We start from the raw sequence: 13,853 nt of genomic DNA, 5'->3' as shown, positions 1-13,853 counted from the left end.
AGCAAAAGGGTAGTGAGGAATAGAACCACCGACCCCACCTGCTTTGAAAAAAGAAATCCTTAAGCAGAAATGAAACTGTATGATCAGTATGTGTTCTGTACACCCGTTATGAATTTTCTAGTTAGAATGTATAGAAGAATGAGTGAGGAATGAAACGTGTTAGGTTATGAGAGGTGTGTGAAAATATGGATGACTGAATAGGATCACTGTAATCACTGCATACTAAGGACTGTTGTGTGTCTTCCTGAGCTCGAGGATGAACAGAGATCAAGATCTGTTGAATTAATCTCAAGAAGAAAATAGTAATTAGTATTGTACAGACCATACAGACTGATTGTATTGCTTTTTAAAGCAACATTGCATGTGGTGTACACATTTCCTTTAAGAAAAAGTAAAAAATTAGTATTTCTTGGTAATTAACTTTTCGTCATTTTATGTGGAATGAATAAAGATATATATTTTTGTAGTAACTTAAGGATTCATAGAGTTCCTTCTCGACATTGGGAATGAAAAGTGAAAGTGTACGTTATTGATAAAACTAGTTGAACCTAGTCACATGAGCCAATTGGTGAAAGCATGAAAAAGCAAGGGGCCATCTAGACAAAGTTGATGTACCATATCAAAAATGAATGCAATGTCACTGGGCATCATGGGAGTGTGTGGGGGTTAACTTGCTTTGCAGGCCGATAATAGTTCTAATACAGGTAAATAGCATAATTATCTAGGAATTAGATTGATGACTTGGGTACATTTTAACTACATATTGAAACATCCAACCTAGTGCCAACAAAACATATTTTGGCAATCTGAATATCCTCAAAAGAATATGGCAAGGCTGCATTAAGCCCCATACTAATATATAAATCCCAGTCTCTGCAGGCTGCTTTATATGGCGCAGAACTCCGGGGACATCATTTATGCCTGACCTGCTGATCACGGAAAATAGCTTCTTGAAAACATCTCTTGTCCTCCCTAAGAACATTGACTACAATGTCACAAGAAGAAGTTAAGTAAGCTATATCAATCATGATTGCTTTGAAGCCTGGCCTATATTTACTTCAGTGCTTTCCTGTATTTAAATAATGTTGGCAGGCTCCATAGTCCAAGGACGTGTCCCAAGATGGCGACACATCCCTGCACTGGTGTAGACACGTCAAGGATATGCTAACCTATCTGGGGTACTTTGAGCTTTGGGCAAACCCTTTGTTAATTTCAAAAGGTGTTAAACAAAAATGATTTACCATACCAAGACAAAGAGGAAGAACACACAATAATCGAAAGTTCTAAATCCACTATTACGGTACTGGAACCACAAATTAACCTTTGGGTTCAAAAAGATATTTGGATATAGTGAGACCTTTGCTTGCATGTTGCTGTGATGCCAAATTTAGATTTGAGATCTTAACCTTAACTGATCAAAAGAAACTATGGTCCGAGAAAACAGAACAGTGTTTTTATTTATTTATAATATAATATAGCCATACATACATAATACAGTACAATACAAATCCATACATTTCGTAAATTGTTATCTACAATTCACTAAAAACATTCTACACAAAAAGAAGAAATGTCATCATTAATTGTTCAACACCAGCATCAATAAAATGTCAGCCACACAATTCCAAAGCTTGTTCATGTGATAAATAAGAAAAAAACATCTTAGTAAAATTGCCACAGAATCAGAATCCACCTCAAGCGGTTTGTGAACAGCTGCCAAAGTGTCTTGGCAAGAATAATCGCAAGGCCTCGCACTCCAACAATAAATACTTTGGACTTTCAACATGGTGTCCCCACATAAACGACAACAGGGCCGACTTTCACAAATGCTGTTCTTTCTAAAAGAGTGCATATTTCAGATTAAACTTAATTCGTAAAAAAGTCCCTATAATCTGGTTAGAAGGATAAATCAGCAAGTAGCTGGCACCACCATATAAGACAAGTAAGCAAATGGTCAGAGTCAATGGGAATTAATTCTTAGTAGCCATGTTTATTTTGCCCCCGACCAGCCCTGCATAACAGCTTGGCTTACTGGCCAAACAGATGGTCAAATCCTCAAATGTGCGACAAAAAGGTAACCTCTTACATTCTAGAAGATCAAACCGAGTAACCAATTGATTACAATAAAGGGGGGGGGGTTCCTTCAGCACCGTTGGCACTCTTACAGTATAAATTAACACTGCTAATCATGCATGCACAATTTAGTGAGTACAACTTTTTCCAACAGTATGTACTCCATACAGGTAGGTAGCATTAGCAAGGATTGAATACTTTGCCATAACTGATTGCACCCAGATGTCAGTCCCATACAGTAGCATAGGGTGAATCTTAGCTTTATACAGCCGGATTAGACTTATCAAGGAGCACCCCGCATTCTGAGATGAAAATTGCTTTAGCCCAGTGATAACAGATTTAACCCTAAACTGCAACCGCTCCAAGTGGGAATTCCACATCAGTTGGTTCTCAAATATTAAGCCAAGATATTCATATGTAGTGACTTGCTCAACTTGATGGGGCCCCAGAGTGATGCAGGAGCGAGGGAGGTTTTTTGGTTTATTAGGGCAAAATATCATGGACTCAAGTCTTTCCCAACTTGAACCTCAGCCCATTAGTTACACAGTATTGGGCTAAGCAGTCTAAAGAGCTCTGTAGGCCCGACAGAGTCAAGTCGAGAAGGATCAAATCATCTGCGTAGCCCAACCAAGGAACTGTATTTATCCCTCAGTCTGGGCGGCACGCCCAACAGACTCTCCAAAGCCCCCGAAAGATCACTCCAGCATAGATTAAATAACATGGATGCTAAAATACCCTCCTGCTTTTGGTCAACATGGGGGTCATCTGGATTGCTGGTGTTACCATAGTTGTCCAGTCTCACCTTAACTGTAGTATTCAAAATAATGGGGCAACCGACATTCTTAATAAGCCGTGTGGGATACCCTAGGCTAGTAATTTCTTCCAAAGTCTTTCCCTTGGAACTGTATCAAACGCGGCACTCAAGTCCACATAAACCACATGGACCCGACCTTTCCGTACTTTCCATGTGTAATGTATCACGTTCATTAAGGTCAGATTTGTAAGTGTACCAGCTCCATGTGTAAACCCCATTTGAAATTTAGGGATGATTCTTTTCCGAGGCCTAAGAGCCAAGTACTAAGAGCAGGACCTGCGCAAGTACTTTAGATGCAACATCCAACATAGCTAATAGCCGATAATTTGCATCATCAGATCCACTGCCCTTTTTGTGGATCAGTACCATAATACTTTTTAGACCTGTGCCAGGAAAAATGTTAATATTGGAAACTTGTGTAAACAATTTGTAGAGAACACCCCATCCGGGGGATCTAGTTGCTTTAAGAGATTAAATGATTTTACTGATATCACACAATAGCAAATTAAACTCCCAGATGGCAGAATCTGAGTTATCTTTTTCCAAGTCATTCAGACATTTTCCTATATTAGTACACAGATAGTCCTGCTAGACTTCCGTGCCAACGTCTGAAATGACACACCTATTTTTTTTTTATCACAAGCTATGTCCCAAAAGTGCTTATCATTGTTAGTTAATATGGCAGTGGTTAGATCAACCCACTTTTTTGTTATTGATAAGCCCCCAACCATGTGCGGTAAGCGCGTTTCCTGGAATACAACCTTTCTGCCATGCCTTCGATGGCACTAACCTTATTAACAATTTCTCTTAGATCTTTTCACAATAGTCTTGCCATTTAAAATAGTGTTGTCAAACCATTTGATTGAAGAGCCAGCCTCTGGCTGATCGAGTTCACAGTGGTGTCTTAATGATCTCAGCCAATAAAATGGGATATTTTATAGTAATGAAGTTAGTGGCAAAATTACGACACTAACACTATAGCTCACGGTCAGTACTCATGAATCCATTGACAGGATATGATAAAGTAAAGACATTCACTTTAATCAGTTTCCTGTCATTCCAGATAAATAGATTATTTGCCTGGCTTAGCTGCAACCTAGGAGCATATTAAGTGTAAGACGATGAAAAAGAAGAGCAGATTTTCAACAAGACCAACAATGGGAAGTGGTCACTCTTCACGTCGAATGATCCAATGGCCAACCTCCTCAGTTATTAAAGTCAGGTTCATAAAAGCGTAGTCTATAGTGCTTGCAGCGTTAGATGTAACGCGCATATAATTGCATGGTCTATCAGATCTGCACCAACCATTCAGCATGTAAAGGTTACAGCCAGTTAGATACTGCGACCAGTCCTTTTAAGCACGTATAGTTTGCTTCAATTCAGCCAAAGGCAAATCATCAGTATCATATTCATTTGGTGGAATCCTAGAATTAAAGTCACCAAGAAGAATAATTGGGCTAGAGCCGTCAAAGCCTGATATATTTACCACTTTATCTTGAATAATGTTGGTATACATCCTCCTTTTTGGAACTTTGCAATTATGTGCACCAACTAAGGGTTATTTGTTCTTGATGTGACTTAGGGTGAGATACTGGACTGTTCTGGTCTGGCTACCATGTATGTACACTTTTTCAGGGACTCTCTGGTTGATTGTTGCTGCTGCTGAAGAGTATTTTATTAGCCTTGGGTATTCTTGTTGTATCACATCACCTCCTATAAAAAGGGGGAGGGAAACCTGTTTCTTTAATACTTTTTTCCACTAAATCTGGTGTTAGTCAGGGAACTCACCCAGTCGTAAGCATTAGTGAGCCTCTTCAGTTAGCTCCAACTAACTTCTGCTGGTCTGGCGAAAAGGTAGCTACTGCTAATGTAGACCTAATACACTCTCAACCTATTCAGGTAGCTACTAATAGTAGGGGAGATGGGGCAATCACTTTTTGTAATAACTCTAATTTAAGGCAGACCATTGCAGTGGAGGATTGGACTTGGCTATCCTCGTTTCTCCCCTGTAATACCTATAAGCAACCCAAACTATACCTGCAAGATATTATCCTGGAATACCAGAGGCCATTCTTATCTATTTATGGAGGATGGATTGCTTAGTAATCTTACGCCCCTCACTATAATAGCACTCCAGGAGACCTGGAGAACATATGAGATTGTTTTAGTGGGTAGAGTTACAATCCAAATCCAGGCCAACAAGGCACCAATTGTAGGGCCGAAAGGGCGGATTATGGATCGGTTGCTCCTCAGCTTGTACCCTGACTAATTTGAATGTGTTTTTCAAATTCATTCTGGTGGGAACACTAGGGTGGGATAGCTTTGAGATGAAAAGTGCAAGGTGACTTATAATAAACACCTACGATCCACATCAAAGTGAAAACATCAGAATGGTGAAACAAACTTTGAATCTTAACTGTTCGAACAAATATGCTACCCTCAGCCTCAGAGGTCATGTTTCTCGGGCCATACAATGTAGGAGAGTCAATCATAGAAGAGTTGCTTTGCTCAAGACCGGGGTAATCGGAGTTAGAAGCGATGATTGGTAAGGCGAACATTCCAACCTGGGGCGTAGTAATTGTAGATTCATGACAACAGTATTTTACAGCTTTAGTTCCACATGGCATAACCACAGACATGACCTCCAGAGTCTTTATAATATCGGCCAAATGTGGTTCAAACTGGTGCATATATCTTCAATAATGACAGATGTCAATAGACACTTTGCAAGTCTTTTTTTTTCGATTGCTGGGTTCAGACATTGCCTTAGGATTATTAGCCATGGTTAAAGTAGTATTAATCTTCATGTTTTCTTTTTAGCAAGGGCTCCTTGCTTCCTAATTTTGGTACTGACAGATGCAAGATTAACCCCAACAGCAGCACTTCTACCACCCTTTTCCTGTCAAGGCATCAGGCCAACACCAATTAATTATCCCTTAGGGGCAAATCTACTACTTGAGTGTTGACGTTCATTAGAACTAACAAGCACCAACATGGTGGGTTTGATAGCATCAAAAGCAATAACAGGTCCACTATTCAATATTTCCCCCTCTCTTTTACCTCATTTAATTTGTGGTGAGCCGGTTATTAACAACCACATTTTCAGGGGTCTATTCTTCAATTGCGTAACTATGGGACCAGCAACATTCGAAATAGGTATTCTAGTATACGTCAGATGATTCAGTTTAGAGCGCAACCGTGTGTGAATTCACAAAGGCAGTTATTGTGGGACATTTATTCAAAAAGATCACTGATCAAGGATTCAAAAGACTGAATATGTTCGCATTTATCAAGAACCGTACTATCCAGCCGTTTTAATACTTCGAATTGGCTGCAGGAGGAAGCGCTGGAATTCGAAGCATTCTCAACCAAAGATGATTCGGGTGGAGGCACGCAGGCCCCGAAAAATTAATCAGACAAGGTGATTTGTCCAAATAAAGTCCAGTCACAGAATGGTCTACTGTTACAGGGGCCAAGTCAGCCAGAGTAGAATTGTGATCCAATTTTTCGTTCCAGGATGAATTGTTGATTCAGAGCCAAACAAACTTCTCCTCGACTCCATAGATAAGAGTTACGGAACTATGTCGCTAGAGTGATTGTCCACCACAATGTTAGGCTTATTAGGGCTCAAATTAGCTTGAGGTATGGCTATATGGGTGACATCAGAGCAGCCCTGCACCGGTATTTATTCAATATCCACCAGGGGGATGATAGAATTCGCTAGCTTGCTTCCCAAACAACTAAACGAGGGAACAAGAAAGCCTCGCATGGTGGTATCGGGGGCCTCGGATTCGCTCAAAGTGCGCCAGACAATATTTTGTCATTTTCAATCTATTATTCGCCAGAGGAGCGTAATATTCTTAGGCAGGCAACCCCTATTGTTGCCGTAAAGCATAGAGGCATGAATTATCATCAATGTTAAGACCTGAACTTACGTTAGAGGCAATCACTTTGTTGTTGACCAGAGCAGGAGATCAGTGAGAGCTTACCATATCCAGTGCCGTAGTAAGAACGTCAGGCACCGTCACTCGATCCAGTTCAGTCTTCCGCTAAGCTAGGCCACCAGATGACAGTGTTACAGCGATGCGTGCTGTGCGCTGAGCGTCAAGGTCCCAGATGGCCCTATGTGCAGCTCAAAGGGCAATGATTGGCCCTGCTAGTACTGCAGAGGCCAATGAGAATTATAGTCCAGTAGTCACAATCACAGTCACAAGATGAAGATTAGCCATCAACACGGCAGAAGAATAATTTCCAAATACAACTGATCATTGTCTATCTTGTTGCAATGCAACGGAAACAGAAGAACATTTCCTGGTGCTTTGCCCAATATTTATGTAGTACAAAAGATTATACTTAAGAACTGTATTTTTTAATGCTGGAATTCCTACAATTCGCAAGGCTAAGCCATTTTGTAAAAAAGCCGTCAACCGTTTAAGAATCTCCCTTAGAGCATAGTTATATAGAATGGTGTTTATGAAAACAAATTGATTCCATACACCTACTATTTAGCAAGATGCTTTTACCCGTCTCACAGGTCTTTATGGTGAGAATTACTTGATTTAGCCTGCTCAAACGAGCATGACCTCTGTTATTCATTGCTGCAATTTTCATCTTATACAGTTCATTTCCTTCCAAGTGAAAATATCTTTTTAATTTAAACAAATGTTTAAATAAATATAGATTTAAAACGACCAACTGTCACGCCTCTGGGCGTATACAAATGCATGCAGGGGCCAACAGGGGGGGGGGGGGGGTGGTGTGTGTGTGTGTGTGAGAGAGAGAGAGAGATACTTCCATGGTGTGTATTGTCTGTAAGTTTTTCTGTGCACGAGTCCAGATTAGACCCCTGGCAGTGCAGCACATCTTTATCTTTGGTGAACACGACCCATGGGATACCCCCATGGCACCCATGGTTAGGGGTACCCAAGCATGTATTTTTGGGATGCAGTGTGTTGCCCACAGAGCAGGGTATGGGCTGGTGGCAGGTACATGCCGATTTTGCCCTGGGCCTCCTCCATTTAGGGGACACCCAGGCACTGCCATAGGCATCGATGGATTCCTGAGCAAAGGCAAGATGGCCACTGTAAACCTCATGGCTTTCTGCATTTCCCTCTGGTTTCTCAAAGTCCTGAGAAGCCCTGGCTCTGTCCCCCTTTCCTCCCGATTGGATGTTGGGTAGAAGGACCGTATATGGGTCTGGGGCTGCCCTCACTTATTTTGGATAGACCCTAGGGGTGGGCCTGACTGAATGGAAAGAGGAGTCAACTCACATTCTCTGTTGTGGTTGTCTGGTTCTGGCTGTGTGTCACAATGCCTGTGGTCCTGCCAGAGCCAGACCTGTCCGAAACTGAGTGAATGCAGTGTGTACTCTGAAAGGCTGTAAATTGTTCCCAATACACAGCCACCGTTTTGGGAGAAAATACTGAATGCACTAGTGTGCGATTGGCTGACTGGGCCTAGCTCAGCCTGAGAGAATGGGAGAATTTGTGTAAATCAGAAGACCCCCCTCACTTACTTCTGTGTTAGAAGCTTGGAGTTTTCCTGGAAGCCTGTATCCTGTATCCAGCTGGAGGAAGACTTTCTGCTGTTGCAACTCTTTATCGAATCCAAAGGCTGCTGTGCTGATTCAAGGACTGATCGGAGAGGACCTGGACAGACGACCTCTTCCCGTAGCTACGAGGGGACATTGTGCAACTGTTCTTCACCAGAAATGTCCTGGAAGCCAGTCCGGAGTGCCTGCCATCCTGCAGAGCTAGCTTTGTGAGTCCTGAAGAATAGTGACTGGACATCTTGTGCCCAAGAAGTCCACCAGCATCGTCCAGGGTCCTGAGGCTGTCCGTGACCACTGTGGTGTATCGCCCAGAAGAGGGGGTGCCCTAGCTTAGTGCTACTTGACGCCAGGAGTTTGCCAAGTTCCAACCAACTGAAGAAAACTTCAAGTGGCACTGCAGACGCAACATCTGTCCACTTTTCCACGGCTGAGGAAGTCCAGCGTCGGCACCTGCACTCTGTACCGAGGAACAAGTCCTGAAGGTCCAAACTAGGTGGAGGCCCGCAGAGTACAGTGCTCAAGTCCAACTTGCCAAAAGCCATCCTGTCATCTGTACTGTGACTGCAGCACCGAAGAAGCAAACGGTGGCAAACTGCAAACCAGCAAAACCCAACATCTACTTCTGTCACTGCACCCTCCGCCATCGAAGATCATCAACAAAAACCAAAGCACTCCTACTCGCCTCCGAATCCTTGTCGAGGTCGACAGCGAGTTTAATCTTTGTGGGACATCCACAGCTGGCGTAGTAACCAGACCAAGGATACCACCACAAGAGACCATCACTGTTGCCTATCCAAAACTGCTTGGTTGCCTTCTCCTGCTCGAGAGCAACGATCCAGCAACTTCTTCGAAGGCGGGGTCCATCCTCGAGGGACATCATCAAGTAATGCTGAGAGACTCAACCACTTCGCCTTCCTGGGCACCCAAGGTGCTGTGACGAGGAAGATGGGATTCCTCCTGCAGCGGTAACACCAGGGTTGTAGGTGCGCCCTAAACCCCGTTCCCTTGGTGCTTCCCAAGTACTTGGTGGGTTGCAAGAACTAGAGAAATAACAGAATTATTCAACACATAAGGACTGGGCATTAATATAAAAGCAAAGTAGAACTTATCTTTTATTGCAGGTTGTCACGGTTTTATTACACTGCACACTCCAGCCAGGGACTCCTTCCCCCGACAATGAATGGGGAATACAATAAAGCGCTTTTTATTTTTAATAAACCACGGTTCTTTTCTGTTTGAGTAGGCCTCCAACCTGTCTCGCTCCCAACCTCCACAAACACCCTGTGTCACAATGGACCAGTAATTAGGGCCACATAGAAATAAAGTAGGAAAATTGGTTTTGGTGAGAAAGCAAATGCAAAAGGAAAAATAAAATGGCAAATGGAAATTCGTTTTACACTGGATTTACGACAGGCAGCTCAGAATAGGGAAATCGGTTTTCATTGACACGGACAGAGACACAACAGATAGACTTGTAGGCACAAGGGATTGCTCTGAATGGGACTACAGTTTGGGATTTTAATAGGACAGATGCAAATAGGAATTTGTGGGGTAATGCACACGATGCACAGGCAAATTCGGTTTTCAGTTACTAGGAGATATTCTTTTGAGGCAACACTTTAAGGACTATAATTATTAAAGAAAGACACCAGGGACACGGGGGTTAATTTTTGAATTTTAACCAACTTGTACTGTGAATTTCAATGGGGGAATTAATTGATTTACTTAAAAATATGCTAAGGATTTACACAGACAGCGAGAGGTTTACCAAAGGGAATATGCCAACATACACAGGCTAAACACAGATTCTTCTATGGGAAGGTGACTGAATTACACTAGCAATGTGAGGTCTTCAAATGGGTTTTCAATGGGTTCAATACTACAAAAAGGAAGGGCGTATGCAATTTAGGAGTGAGGTTATTTGCTACTTACAAAGTAAGTCTTGGTTTGGGATTCTGTAAGGGCAGCTGGATATCAGGACACTTCGGACAGGTAGGCAAAGGGTCTGGTCACTGAACTCTCAAAGATGCTATGGTTCAGCTGCCTCCTCTCCGTCCTTCTCCTGTCTCCCTGTGTTTGTGTCTGACTTAGTACATTCCCCCTTATATAGCCCAAATGACATCACTCACTTTACAATTGTCATGACCCTTACCCTTGGCCCTCATTGGCAAGTCAGCCTTCCAGTTGGGGACAGGTCAAAGCCCTAAAACCTCATCAAAGACTCTCTTGGAGTCAGCCTTTGGCGCCAGGCTCATAACCATCATGAAGACCAACATTAGAATGGGACTATTTACTTGGGACTTTTTAACTTGGGGGGGGGGGGGGTTCAGCCAACATGGAGGCACACACATAGCTCAGTTACAAGGAACTGAGCTATGCAGTCTATTCTTTTGGGTGTGGCAGGCCTGGGACTATTTTACTTAGACTACTTTACCCGAGACTATTTAAACCACACCCAAACAGCTGAACACGCTTCGCGTTATTCTGCTGTGGGCAGCGTAACGCTCACCATGTCCAGTTCTTTAATGCCAGCTTACCTGAAACCAAGGACCTGCAGAGAGAGAAAGAACACTACGAAACTTACCTGGAACAGTATCCTGTCTTGAATCCATTGCCGACTTCAGTTCCACTCACCTGAAGGTACGAACTCCATCATCCGGCACTGGATGCATCCTGGAATACCATAACCTGGAAAGAGGAGAAAGAAAGTATTAGTAAGCGTTTACTCACGTTTCCTCCCGAACGAAGAAAGCCAGACAGTTCTTACCTGGGTAGTCATCTCCTGGTCAGTATCATCGCTAGAACATTACGGCGCTTGCCGAGGAACACTGCGACCTGCAACGAGAGAAAAGACACAGGTTAGCAATATAAAAGTCGAAACAGCGCAGCTCATCGCGCATTACTCACCGGACAGCATCGCGCACACTGCGCTTTCGCCTACCGGCCCATGCTCATCTTCAAACTGCATGACAACACCAAAATACCTTTCCATACCTAAAAGGAAAGAAGCAAGACATTATTATTCGAACTAAGAGGAACATAAGAACTGCGTGTAAAGACTGTAAAGCAGCAAACCTACAGAGTCGTAGCAGGCCTGGATTCCCACAGGGGGGGCTTACACAGTGAAGTAACTTGGTCGCTGTTTGCCCCCCACATCTACGCACCCCTGCCACGAGGAGCAGGACGGAGAATTCACCTTTTACAATATTAAGGTGAGGAGAATGCCCAAGTGGGTGGAAGGAGTTGAAGCCAAGGCAGGTGGGAAAACAAAGACAATCTGGTATTGAATCCAGCTCTCCTATATTGCAGATCCATCTTTAACCAGAGGCCTTACCAAGGGACCGGGAGAGGATTTGAGAGTGCAAATCATCCAACCAGGGCTTGGTGGCGTCCCCGTGGATACCAGGTGAGCGTAACAACAATCTAGGGGGAGTATACTATAATTACCCCTACCCCTCGGATAGGACAGTTTACCATTCCTCTCTCTGCCCCCTGGCACGATTGGTTCAAGGGAAGAGATCACCATCAGTCTATTTGCATTTATTACCCTTTTTTGTTCTCTTGGCCACTTTTTGATAAAACCCAGTTATGTCTCATAACTTCATATTTCTACCAGCCCCTGACATATACAATATATATACGGTTTGAGTGGGTCATAGGGAATTAGGTAAGCCGATCGCCAACTCCGTACAAGGTAGCATGGCCCTTTGGCACAGTTTTGTCATCTTCATCAAATGTATAACAGTTATGACCCTGCAAATGATCAAGCATGTTCCTAATTTCACCTTCCATCTTTCTATCAAATCTCATAATGGTCACATCTTCCGAGCAGCCAGAAATTAGTCTTAACTGGGCATTTTAGTCCCCAAAATCCTAGGAAAATGCACTTCAGCTCTTAAAAAGTGCCGGGAAATTACATAAAAACATAGCATAAAACAAAATTATTTCTCATTCTAATTGCTACAAAAATGACTTTCCGTTTGCATTGTTTCAAGGGCTGCTGTTCAAATGAAATGGAAAGCAAAAGCCATGTCTGGTTGTAATGTTGAAATCTTTACCTGAATTAAATGTAAAACTATGGCCGTTTTTGGATGTAGTGCATAACTACATGTCATTCAGGTGAAACAAAAGCAAAGCAGGGCTGTTTTTTGGATGCAGTAGTCCAATGCTTGCCACTCATGTGACAGGGAAAGCAAAGCACAGCAGTTTTTGGTGACAGGGTTCAAATGCAATGTTTCAGGTGAAGGGGATTTCTGTTTAGGGCCTTAAATGCTCCCCACACCAGATGTGGGATGGGGTCATGGGGAATCTCCACACAGTGCTACCTTTGGACTCTAAAAAAGCATTCTAGCAGTGGTGTGAAGTATTTGCTTGCATTTCTAAAGTTGTGTTTTGAGGTTCATACAGTGCTTAATAATTTCATTGCATTTTATGACCTACACCAGTTGGTGCATTATTGCTGAATGTAAGAATAACTGTGGTACCACATAGTTCTGTATATGTTGTGTTAATTCCTCACGATTACTCCCGATTCAATGTACGTCTCATTCTGCACTGCCTTCATGCACTCACTAGCCTTCCCCCTAACCTTACTTTGTTCTTTTGTATCTCTGCAACTGTTGCTCAGCATTTTTGTTGCACCCTTCTGCATCCTCTTCCTCCTCCTCGATCTCCATGGTGCAGGACCCCAGAGAAGTGGAGTGGAGGCCAAGAGGAGGACCAGCAGTGCCCTCCCAGAGCCCTATTTGCAGGAGAACTCTGGACCGGTGCCATTAGAGGAGGAGGTAGCACCGGCGCTGTGGCAGCAGATCCCACACCGATTTCCATTAAAGGAGCCAGGTCAAAGGGGACTGAGCGACACAGGCTCACTCTGAAGGTCTCTGGCTCCCAGAAAGAAAGGTGGGGCACTGGGGATGGGATCCAGTAGTTAGGTTGCACCTTCACGAAAATACAGACTGAACGTTGGAGGGCTTGTGACAAGAAAGCAGTGGAGTAACTTTGCTGAAAAAGTTGGGGGGGAGAGGGGGACATGACATCTGAAGAAAAGTTGCCCCAGCCGAATGAATGGGGACAGAATGGTGTGCCATGAAAGTTGGGGGGACAAACACCCATGTGTCCCCCCTAGAATTACACCCATGCAAGAAAGGTTAGGAGACACGTAGTTCATCTCCCACTTTCCCTAGACCCAGGCACCTGGGAGGGGAGGGAGGGTTATGGGGGAGGCAGATATCCAGAGACCAGTAACGAAAGCAAACAGAGGTGAAGTAGTCCTCATGGTTATGTTATTTAGATCAAATTTCAAAAGCACAGGGTAAAACACAATCCAAGGAAGGAAGGAAAGTGGCACAGCAAAGTAGAAATCCGGGCCCAATGCAGTCCCTCTGACAAACACTGAAGAAGAATAACAAGCTAAAT

General features: G+C 43.3%; 1 protein-coding gene across 3 annotated transcripts in view; it reads right to left on the bottom strand.

The window, feature by feature from the left end:
* The window catches only part of LDAF1 (lipid droplet assembly factor 1), a 263,824-nt gene that overhangs the window by 84,352 nt on the left and 165,619 nt on the right, over positions 1-13,853 (bottom strand). The gene's annotated exons all lie outside the window — the stretch shown is intronic.

This window comes from Ambystoma mexicanum, chromosome 2q (genome assembly GCF_040938575.1).
Source record: "Ambystoma mexicanum isolate Mex_15411 chromosome 2q, UKY_AmexF1_1, whole genome shotgun sequence".
Taxonomy (NCBI): domain Eukaryota; kingdom Metazoa; phylum Chordata; class Amphibia; order Caudata; family Ambystomatidae; genus Ambystoma; species Ambystoma mexicanum.
This window is presented reverse-complemented; position numbering and strand designations above follow the sequence as displayed.